This window comes from Hetaerina americana, unplaced genomic scaffold (assembly GCF_022747635.1).
Source record: "Hetaerina americana unplaced genomic scaffold, ioHetAmer1.1.p SCAF_8, whole genome shotgun sequence".
NCBI lineage: Eukaryota > Metazoa > Arthropoda > Insecta > Odonata > Calopterygidae > Hetaerina > Hetaerina americana.
The window spans coordinates 53,511,335-53,521,661 of record NW_027287427.1 but is presented as its reverse complement, the minus strand read 5'-3'; positions in this window follow the sequence as shown (position 1 = coordinate 53,521,661).

The following is a 10,327-nucleotide window of genomic DNA, read 5'->3' as shown; positions in this document are numbered from 1 at the left end:
ACGCGAAACGTGAACATAAATGATAAGCAACCGCCGGCAACTAAGTTATTTGGATGTCGTATATCGATTAAAAGATAACGGGAGGAAAGATCTACAACCAAGTCGAAGGCCGTTTGATCTCGGAAATTCCCCCACACCCTTTCCCAAATGGAATCGAATTGGAGACCGTCCCGAATGGGGGGGGGATAATGATACATCGCGTTCCAAAAATTACCGAACGAATTGATCATGAGGGACGAAGGGGTCGGGAGCAAAAGGAGAGAGAGACCGGGATGAGTGGATGGATGGAAGTAGAGGTGAGGTCGGGGACATGGAAATTGGGGGTCAACCCAAACCACCCCAGTCTTAGAAATTGGCGGAGGAGAAAAGGTGGGATGGGGAAGAGGAGATAAAGAAAGAGGTAGGCCGAGACGATTTAAACGGGAGAGGAGGGATATGTCCCTTGCCGTCTTGGGACGAAGGGTTTCATCAGGGTGGGGTGGTGAACGAAATGGTTCGAGGCAGCGGAGTAAGAGGAAGCAGCAGACGGATGCAATCCCGCTACGCACACACACACAAACATCCCGTCAACCTCTTAACCCACACCGCGACTAATATCACCCCCTGAACTCCCTCCCCCATCTTTGGGAAGAAGTGGGGGGAGAGAAAGAGAGAGAGAGAGTTTAGTTGAGTGAGTGTGCCTCCCCGAGTGAAGAAAGAGTGAGTATGCCCTTCCCCCACCAACACGGATGAAAAAATAAGGTATCCCCCCTCTTTCCCCCTCCCAGACAGCACCTGCCCCGTTAGCAGTGGAGGTGGGAGGCAGGGATCGTGTGCCACCGGGAGCTGTCCGTCCCAACTTCCCTGGCGGCGTCCCCCTCCTCCTCCAGTGGGATCTTCCCCCATTTCCTCACCGCCTCCCCTTCCCCCCGGGTGCCGCGACGGACGACGCTAAAGGAGGGCGTCTCGACACTCTGGACGTGTCTCCGCCAGGCATTTAAACCCCCTCTCCTCCCCGCTTCTTTTTAAACGGTAGAGGAGGAGAGACCACTGTTAAGATGCGCGAGTTGTGTTCGAGGGAAGGCAAGAGAGGGAGGGGAGATGGACGGCGAAGACAGGAGGAAAGGCGAGGGTCGGAAGTGATACGTGCGTTTGGAGGGTCCCAGTAGATTCCGAAGAGGATTACAGGCAATTGTTTCATTCCCCCGCTCACGACACGAGTTGCGTCAAACTCATTATACTTCGCAAGCTACTTTGATTAACTTCCGAGCAATTGAAATAATTGAACCTTGTAGCTCATTACCTTTTATGGCATTCTGTCCTAAATTATTACCATATCAAACCACCACATTGATTGGAATTAATGTGGGTGTGTCAAGTTTTGGAATAAAAATAACAACGATAAAAATTCGAGTAACGGAAAAATGAGCAGGACATCCTTCCACGAAGCATTTACACATTTAGCGAAAAGTTGAATTTTTGTTTCTGTTCTTCTGTAAAAGTAACACATATTATTATGTGCTCAAGCTAGTTCAAGATATAGAACGTCCTTTAGTATAAGTTAAAAATACAATGCATGAAAAAATAAATGAAGTCTTTTCACAGAATATTTATCGAGTTAGACACAACCGTGAACTTTGTTCAGATGTTAAAATCAAAACAAGTCCATTAAAAATAAAACACATAAATTTTACTCCACTTTGGGAAAACTACATATTAATAGGCATGAATACTCCTTGAATAAGGATGGGGATAGAATAACTATAGCTGGTAACCACAGAAGTTTTAGTTCATCATTCACGAAGACTAAAAATATTAGGTTTTCAGGATTTAAACACCAAGAGGAAGTGAAGAATTAAATAGGAAACTAACCAAAAAGGTACTAAGAGTTTGTATCTCAAGGTGTTTCCTCATCCAAAGTTAAAGTTCAGCAATTTAGGGCTGCAATGATGACTTGCCAATTCGACATTCCACTAACACCCCAGACGTAATTCAAATCAATCCAAGGGAACACCGTGATAGTGAATTTAAAGATACATTTAATGTAATTAATTATTGGTACCATACTGATCGATCATCACTGTTGATTTGCAGGGTACACAAATTGAAAAAATGTGAAGTGTAGAGCCTTAATCAATATTACTAAAGAAAGGTTGGGATTCTTCCGCTGCGGAAGGGAGGAAAAAGATGATGGCAACCCGCGGCGCTGGAAAGGCGATGGAGAAGGAGGAGATGGGGAGGGGTAGAAAGAATCCGCAGTTGGGAGGGATGTACGGGAGAAGATTTCGGAAGCAAACGCTTGCTTCCTTCAAGTTGGGTACCGATTACGGATTGAAAGAAAAGATAGGCTCTCCTCCAGGGTTGATTGATCGAGCGGCGTGGATGGGGGCGGAGAGGGGGGAGATTGGGGAAGAAGGAGGAGGCGTGGGCGTCTCGGGCGGAGGAGACTGCTCCCAGACGGAGAGAAAGGTGAGCTCTTTAAAGACCTTGCCTCGGGCCGAGAGGCGATCGGAACGGGGTGGGCGGGGGAGGGGCCTGGGGAGAGCGGGTGGAGGATTACTAAGGTCGGGGGCGGAGGTGTAGCAGGAACGGAGATGAATGGAGGCCTTCCAGAGAGCGGCTGCTTCCTCCCAGAGTTCGCAAGGAACTGAATGTAGAGATGACGAACGTTTTGAGTCCACCTGCACTTGCCGAAACTCACCCGAAAACACTTCGTCAACCAGAGGCGACCCAAATGAAAGATAAGTTCACTATCGTACATCTATGTCTACAAATACGTAACAACTTTTGGTACTCGACATAAATCTTATCTAAATTTCCTCAGTTGTTTGGAACAATCGATGAATCTTGATTATGTTCGACTACACAACCAGAAATTCACATTACTCGTAGTCACTAACCAGCCACGCTTCAGCTGTAATTGAAATTAATGACAATTTTGACAAAATATGTCAACTACTTTAATGTCTTGCTGAAACACCGAATATTCCTACACTCTTCTAAAGCAAATATGCAATTCTCAACTACTTCGGTTGAATCACAATCTAAATGGAATGATTTTACTCAAAATACTCAAAATCTATTTTCCATTTTTTAATTCAGTCAGGTGTCCCCACATGAAAATCGTATAATCTTCGCACGAAACCTTAAAATTTTGAACATAAACTTCTAATTGGACTACTCAGTAACTATTTTATGCGTGACAAAAAAATAAAGGGCAACCATTGACGGTAACTTTGCGACATTGTTCGAGCATACACCCTCCTCAAGTGCTGGCGGAAGTGGTCCCAAAACATTTATATGCTAAATTGAACCTACCTCTAAACCCTAAAAAAATCCGGATGGAGAATCCTTCCGGGAGAAACAATGCCATAGTAAACGGTGTTGGCACGATGATAATCTCTAAACTATTGTTCCAGTCATGATTCAAGCCCCTTGTGTACCCTTTTACAGTTTGAGGCCACATGAGAAAGGTGGGGGTAGGGTGGGGGGGGATTGAGTAGAGGTCCCAAAAAAGGTAAGCAGCGTCCGAAACGGTCGATTTGAGAGAATAGAGAGAGGAAAATGCGAACTGAGGCAGAGAGAGGGGGGAAAGGGGCCCCAAAGGGCCTCGCAATGAAGAAAAAATTCCCGTTGCAAGGGTACGAATGGTTTTAGGATTCGGATAGGCACCGAAGCGATGTGGAAATTCCGTAGGATACCAGCCGACGGCAGCAGGGTTGGGCAGGAGAGGAAGGGTAGGAGGAAAGAAGGAGAGGGTTTGGCAAAGACTGTCGCTACCTCTTACATCATCCATCCCTCCCCACCTTGGAATTTCACCAGGGAGCGTCTGGGGAGGACAACAATAGATCGCTCACTCCTCCCTCCAACCGCTTCCCCTCCAGACTTCGCCAACCCAGACACCATGGGGCAACAAAGGTGACCGCCGAGCTTTACGTCGCGTAATGCACACGGGAGGATTGGGAATGGTAAGGCGGAGAGGCAAGGAGATGAGGAAAGGCAGATGGAGCGAAATCTTCGGCAAGGAGCGGCTGCGTTTGTGCGTGTATATTAGTTAGTACGTATGCGCCCGTGTTGGGCGGGGGAGATTTCAACGCGGAATGAGTCGAGCCGGCAAATAACTGGCGGTCGTAATCAGCTGTGTGTGGTGGAACGAGACGCGACCGAAAAAAATCATTTTAAATTCAAAAGCACCGCGAAAAGTTAGCGTGCCCGCACCGCCTCGTTGATATTACAATTTGATAAAGGTATTGAGCTAGCAATCGAGTCGTCTCTCTCAGATTCTATATCATCATAGATTCATGGTGTAACGGCAAGCTAAAATAACTTTCACAATTACGCAGATCTTCGTTTCTACTGTCAGTTTCTCGAGTCTACTTCTATAAGGTGTGTGATATTTGATGGCATGCTCACTTGGAAATTCCATAACAAACACCTTGATTATGTTAAAAGAAGTTTCATGTGCATTGTGGGAATTAAATCCACCAAGTATTAGCTCAAGAAATTAGTGACTAAGTACAAACTAAAGGTTTTCATAACAGGTGATTTCCATAAATCAAGACTAGGGAATTATTACCTATTTTCGTCTATTAGTTAAATATCTACTTGTTAACGTGAACGCAAGGAAGTTAAATTGCAATATAATGACAAATCAATGAGTTTCGAGGCGAGATTCAAACCTAAAACATTTAAGATAGCCCACGGTGGTGCGTAGACAAGGTGGCGAGCTAAGCAAGTGGGCAATCCAAATTTTTAACCCTAGAATTAGGAATACGTTTACAGATGAACTAATCAGTGTAATTGACTGTATCCAATGCTAAACTATTATCAAGCCTGATAAAAATGATTTTAAACAAGTATTTCCATATACCGTTTCGCGTAGTTTATCTTTGATACTATGGGAATCAGTCAGGCTGCAGACCCAATATATATGATTTCGGTTAAACGCTTGGCTCTGCCGCGATTCCAAGGCTCTTTTCAAAATGCATAACAGGAGGCGTGCCGGTTAGCACGCAAGTGCCTGTTTTGAAAGCCGTCACGCCAGGCTACGTCGAACAAAAAAATTAAAATGAAGCCGGAGGGTGGAATATGTATGTTTGGCCCAAACATGGCAAGCGGACCAACGGAATGAGAACACGGCCTCGCGATTCAAACGAAAGGCGACCTCACGGGCGAGCGAATTCGACCGTTTTGTCTCCCTAAATCACGCCGAACGGACAAGTCAACCGTTTCTCTCTCTCTCTGTTCCTTCCCCCACCTACCGACAACCCGTAACAACAAAAGGGTACCCCCCCCCTTCCTGCCCCAGCCCCGTCCGAATTCAACTTTGTGCGGAATAATCAGCATCGGACGGCGAACGGATAATTCGCCCCCCCCCCTTCCACTCCTAACACTTTCCCCCGTCCCCTCCGCATTTTGCCCACATTTTAAAACCACCACGTAGAGACGACTACTACTACTGGGGCCGTGGAACCCCCACTAACGGGGGTCCGCGGCCCGTCTCCCTCGCGAACCCCCATTCCACCCGTCCCCCGAACCTTCCACAACGCAGAGCCATTTGTCTCCCGAGAGACACATCGGACGGGAGGGGGCCGTGGAAGCACAGGGGGGAGGGGGGAGCTGAACGAACGGTGAGAGTCGGGTCTCTCATACTAGGCAGCCACGCTCTTTTGTTTAGCCGAAAAAGAGGGGGCCCGCAGGACTTCGATTTCCACAATCCAGACCCTTTTCACGACTCATTTTCCCTTTGATCCACGTCCCCTCCTCCCCCCTCCCGTGACCCCATCGCCGAACCTTCCCGGGTACGTTTCCGCCAACTTCTCACACCCCCGAGACACTTCCTGGGAGACGACAACCCACCCCCTCCTCAACGCCTACCTTATCCGTACCCCACACGACCATTCCTCTCCCGTGCGACCCCTCCCCCTCCCGAAATTTTCTTCTCTTTCTCTCTCCACCCCACAGGGAATACGCATCCATCCCCCCCTCAAAGGACAACTCAATCCCTTCCCACCCTCAAGACAATCCCTGACTCTAACAGGAGTCTTTCTCACCTTCCGACGGGCGGAGATATTACACCCCGACCCCTCTCACCCCCTCGTACACAGGATATGAAAAAGGGTTCCCAAGACAATCTTTCTCTCCGCAAACCCTAAAACGCCCCTTACCCTCCCGTGGGGTGACGATGGGCAGACCCCCCAACGACCATCCCCGTACCCACGCGGGGCAGACACGAATATAAAAGATTACGGGAGGGGGCTTCCTTCTCCTGGTGTGTGTGTGAGTTGTGGGGGGTCGAGTAAAGGATTCCACCCGTCCCATGGATTTTTTTCCCTTCCGACCACCACACCGTATGCGGTGGGAGGGTCGCGTAGCGGGTCGACGGCTGGCGCAATACTCTCATACAAGGATCACTACTTTCACGGTTAGGTCTCTCCATCGCATCAGACATACAAGCGGTTGAAGGTGGCCGCGGGTGGAGCTGACGGAGATTAGGGATGCGGGAGCGGACTTGCTCATTCCGCATCAAGGGGTCGAGGCGAAAAACAATCGCGATGGAAATGGAAGGAAGTTTTGAGGGAGAGAATCCGGCTGCTTCTCATTCTACTTTGAAAAAAATTGTTTTCCATTTTCTGGATAAAAATCAAACGAAGCGTGAGAAAAAAGGCCCCACGTGGTCTTCATGTTGTGTGGGGCGAAAGGGAATCCAACTCCCCCCCTTCCCTTCATCCACCCATTTGGATCGTGAGAAAAAAAAGGTGATTGGGATAGTGTCGCCGGAACCTAGGGAGGGCTGGAGGAGGAACACGATGGGGGGTGTTTTTCCGAGGGTTTCGGATGGAGAGACTCCGTGATTTCCAGGGATGACCCGTGGAAAAAGACACTACGGTTCATTGGGCAGTAGTTAAGAGCTCCACAAAAAATATAATAAAAGAACCAGTAATTCCAGTCCGTACTAGACTCGATTTTTCACCCGGGAGATGAACTACGGCTCAAGAATAGTTCCCAAAAACGAGTTCGAAAGGCGACAGATTTTGTAGAGCCGCGGAGATCTTATAAATGTCTAATCGCAAGAAAAAAAACTCACCGGCATTGAGTCCATACCTACGGGGTAGGATTCTAGAGACGAAACCAGGCGTAATAATATAAATTACTGCGCTAAGCCATCCGCGTTCGGGATTACAAAAAAAATATATGAAAACTCTAACGGAGGGACACAATAATAATAAGGAAAACCATTCACGCCTCAGGGCAAACTCCCAAACGGAGGGGGGCGGGGAAGAGGGGGGAGGGTTGTGTAATTTCGAAGATATTGGTATCATTGCATCGAAATGTGCACAGCGAAACTTTTGCCGCGGGCGCTAGTGCGCAAAGTCGGATAGTAACGTTGTTTTTTTTTCTCAAATGGGTTAATAATGACAGAGATACACGCCGTGGCCGCATCCGATAAAGAACGGGACTCCAAATTACGAGATCAATTAATAACAGTACCCAGATACTAAACAAACTCAAGTCAAAACGTCCGCAGTTCGCAGAAAATGAAAAAAAAGAAACGGGGACGATGTCGGCGAATCCACTTGGGAAGGAGAACATATTAATTCCGGAACAGACACGACAGCTTTAAAAAACAAAGCGAGGAGGGGTCGGGGGAACATATTTGGACATGCATCAAAATTAACGACTTCGAAGGCGTGGTGGACCCGGCCGTGGAGCAGCAGGTTGCTGTCACGCAGCGGCCACCGAGGAGGAAAGAGAGCAACTGGTCCCGGCGATCGATGTTCCTCCTCATCGGGCGAGCCCAAAGTGTTTAATGACGATAGCAATCTAAGCGCAGCGGCTAAGCAACAATCGCATAATCTGCACCCTTCTCTCCCAACCGCCACCACCTCCCTCCCAACTCCCACTCCGTAGGATCAATAAAGCCTTAATCACCGGCCGCCAATAAATGTCCAGCTATTTCGCGATGAGGAACAATTTAGCAGCGCAAGGACCGAGGGAGGAGGGATGGGGTAAAACGATGAGGCAGATGTGTCCCCGTGGACGAGATATAGGTGAGCAGGAATGTCCGGACGACCAAAGCCCCCATACCACTGGTTTTCCTTCTTCCTCCGGCCACTCCGCACACCGAAAAATCCCACTCCCATCTCTCCAACCTTCCTCCCCCCTCAATGCAAGACATGCCACCGCCATCAAGTCTTGCTCCTCCTCCTTTGCCTAAAGCAGATTTCCTTATCTCCCCAAGCCCTTCCTCTCCCCACTCAATCAATGGCGCACGAGGAAATAAGTCCCTTATCGAGCGGACACAGGATTAATTCGAGTACTTTTTGAGGTTCCGGCGACCACGAAACTTGTTCTCCTCTCCCTCAACCTCTTTATCTCTTATAAGTACTCTTCCTAGAAGGAACGAAGGCTACGCCGTGTTAGGCCTCCGGAACAGAACGCGTAACTTGATGATGAGGTGTAAATTGAGTTTCGGACCCCAGACGACTGCTCAGAACACAATTCGATTCCGCGAATTTGCCATTGGTTTAAGAGTATTTTATTTTACAGTGCAATTAAATCTGTATGAATTCATTTCGGCCTCGGAACCCGGCCTATTTTACCCTCAGATCCTATGGATCCGTAAAAAAAACCAATGGGCATTCATTTTGCGAATTCGACAATTCTTCATTCAGAATTAAATAGGAATATCGGAGAACGGCACCCTGCCGGTCGGCTTTCAGAACTTAAAAATAATTCCATGGCCATGTTATGCGCGAATTCGACAATTCCTGATCCAGGAGGGAATGTGTGACACCATAGTTCACGTATTGTCGAGCGGTTGGCTCTATAAAGAAAATCAAAACGATTATTGAAGCGATTAGAATAAAGCATTTCAGATTGTTCCTTTTGACAACTTTCATTGGGTGTTTTATTTTATTTAGCAGCAATTCTTATTTTAGGCTCCGTGAGTGGACCCTTTATCATCAAAATAATACTCGATCGGTAACTCAACTGAGATGAGAAAGGTGAAAATCGAATCCTCTTTTAAATTTCATTCTCACGTCGTCTGGCCCCACGTGGTAAAGACTTCCAAGGATCAAAGTAAGGACAGCACACATTAAACTGGAAGCAAATAAAACTCGTACATGTGTCCTAGCTTGTATGCGTACGTATATAACTGATATTTGCAACTAAAAAATTTCCCTTAAACGTGAACATTCTGATTTTGAGCACACACCGGACTTAAACAAAGGGAAACAGGCAACCGCAACCATGAAAACCAAGGTATGAATTAAGCGGAAAAAACATATTTATGTAAGATAAAACGACAAATAAAAAAATCATTTGGGAAAACTCAACAGACAACATTCAATACTGTTTTACGCAATAAAGCGATTAAAAAGATAACTAGTAAATGAAAATGAACGGGGCCGGCTCGAATGGAAGGAAGGTGCGAGGTAGGGACTGATGACCAAGCAACACATTTACATCTCACGCTAGAAACAACCACGGTGACCGGTGACAGGGGGGCTTACGACAATGAAGTTACTTGGGAATATTGATAGTACATATTTAAATTACTCATACCAAGCAGAAAACCATAAGAGAGTTTCAATGCGAGCGTTTGCATCTTGGACTGCGCCCTGCATGTTGTAGGCCACCGCAAAAGGACGGCTAGGCATACTGGATAAAAAGATAAAAGAGGCACCAAGGATCTCAGCAGTTAGGACTATCTTCATCTCAGAGATCGCCATTAATCAAGGAAAATGTGAAGGCACCGAGATTAAAGCCGATTACTTAACATTTAGTTTAGGCTGATTTCAACGGAGGATCTCGACCACGTCCCATATTTAAGACGCCTACTAAAAGGATCCCGAATTTTATTTCTCTCCCGATCATCTATCAATGGATTTTAATATCCATTAAGCATTGAGGCAAGCAATACACGTTTGTTTGACATCATAAGATGAAATATTTGAGCACTCGCGGGCGGGCACGCGAATAATTCTTTGCACGCCACACTTTAGTTCCCGGCTAGTTTACAAGGTGAATTACGTTCGCAGTCATTGCTTCGGGGAAGCATTTAAACGCTGATAAGCTTCCCGTAAAGGAGGGTAAGATTTGCATTCAAATCGATGGCGAAAACAGTGTGACGGATGAGAGAACTTTTTTTTCGCGCGGTCATCTGTGAAAAATCGTTCTTCTTGGGGAGCGTGGGCACACAACGTTGCTAAACTGTGAACGAGAGACAAGATGTATGTAAGGGGTTCTGCTCTTGCAGCTGGTCCGGGTACGAAAACCAATCAGACGTGATTTAAGAATTGAAAAAGAAAAAAACTCGCTCCCTGTCAACAAAGGGCGAACT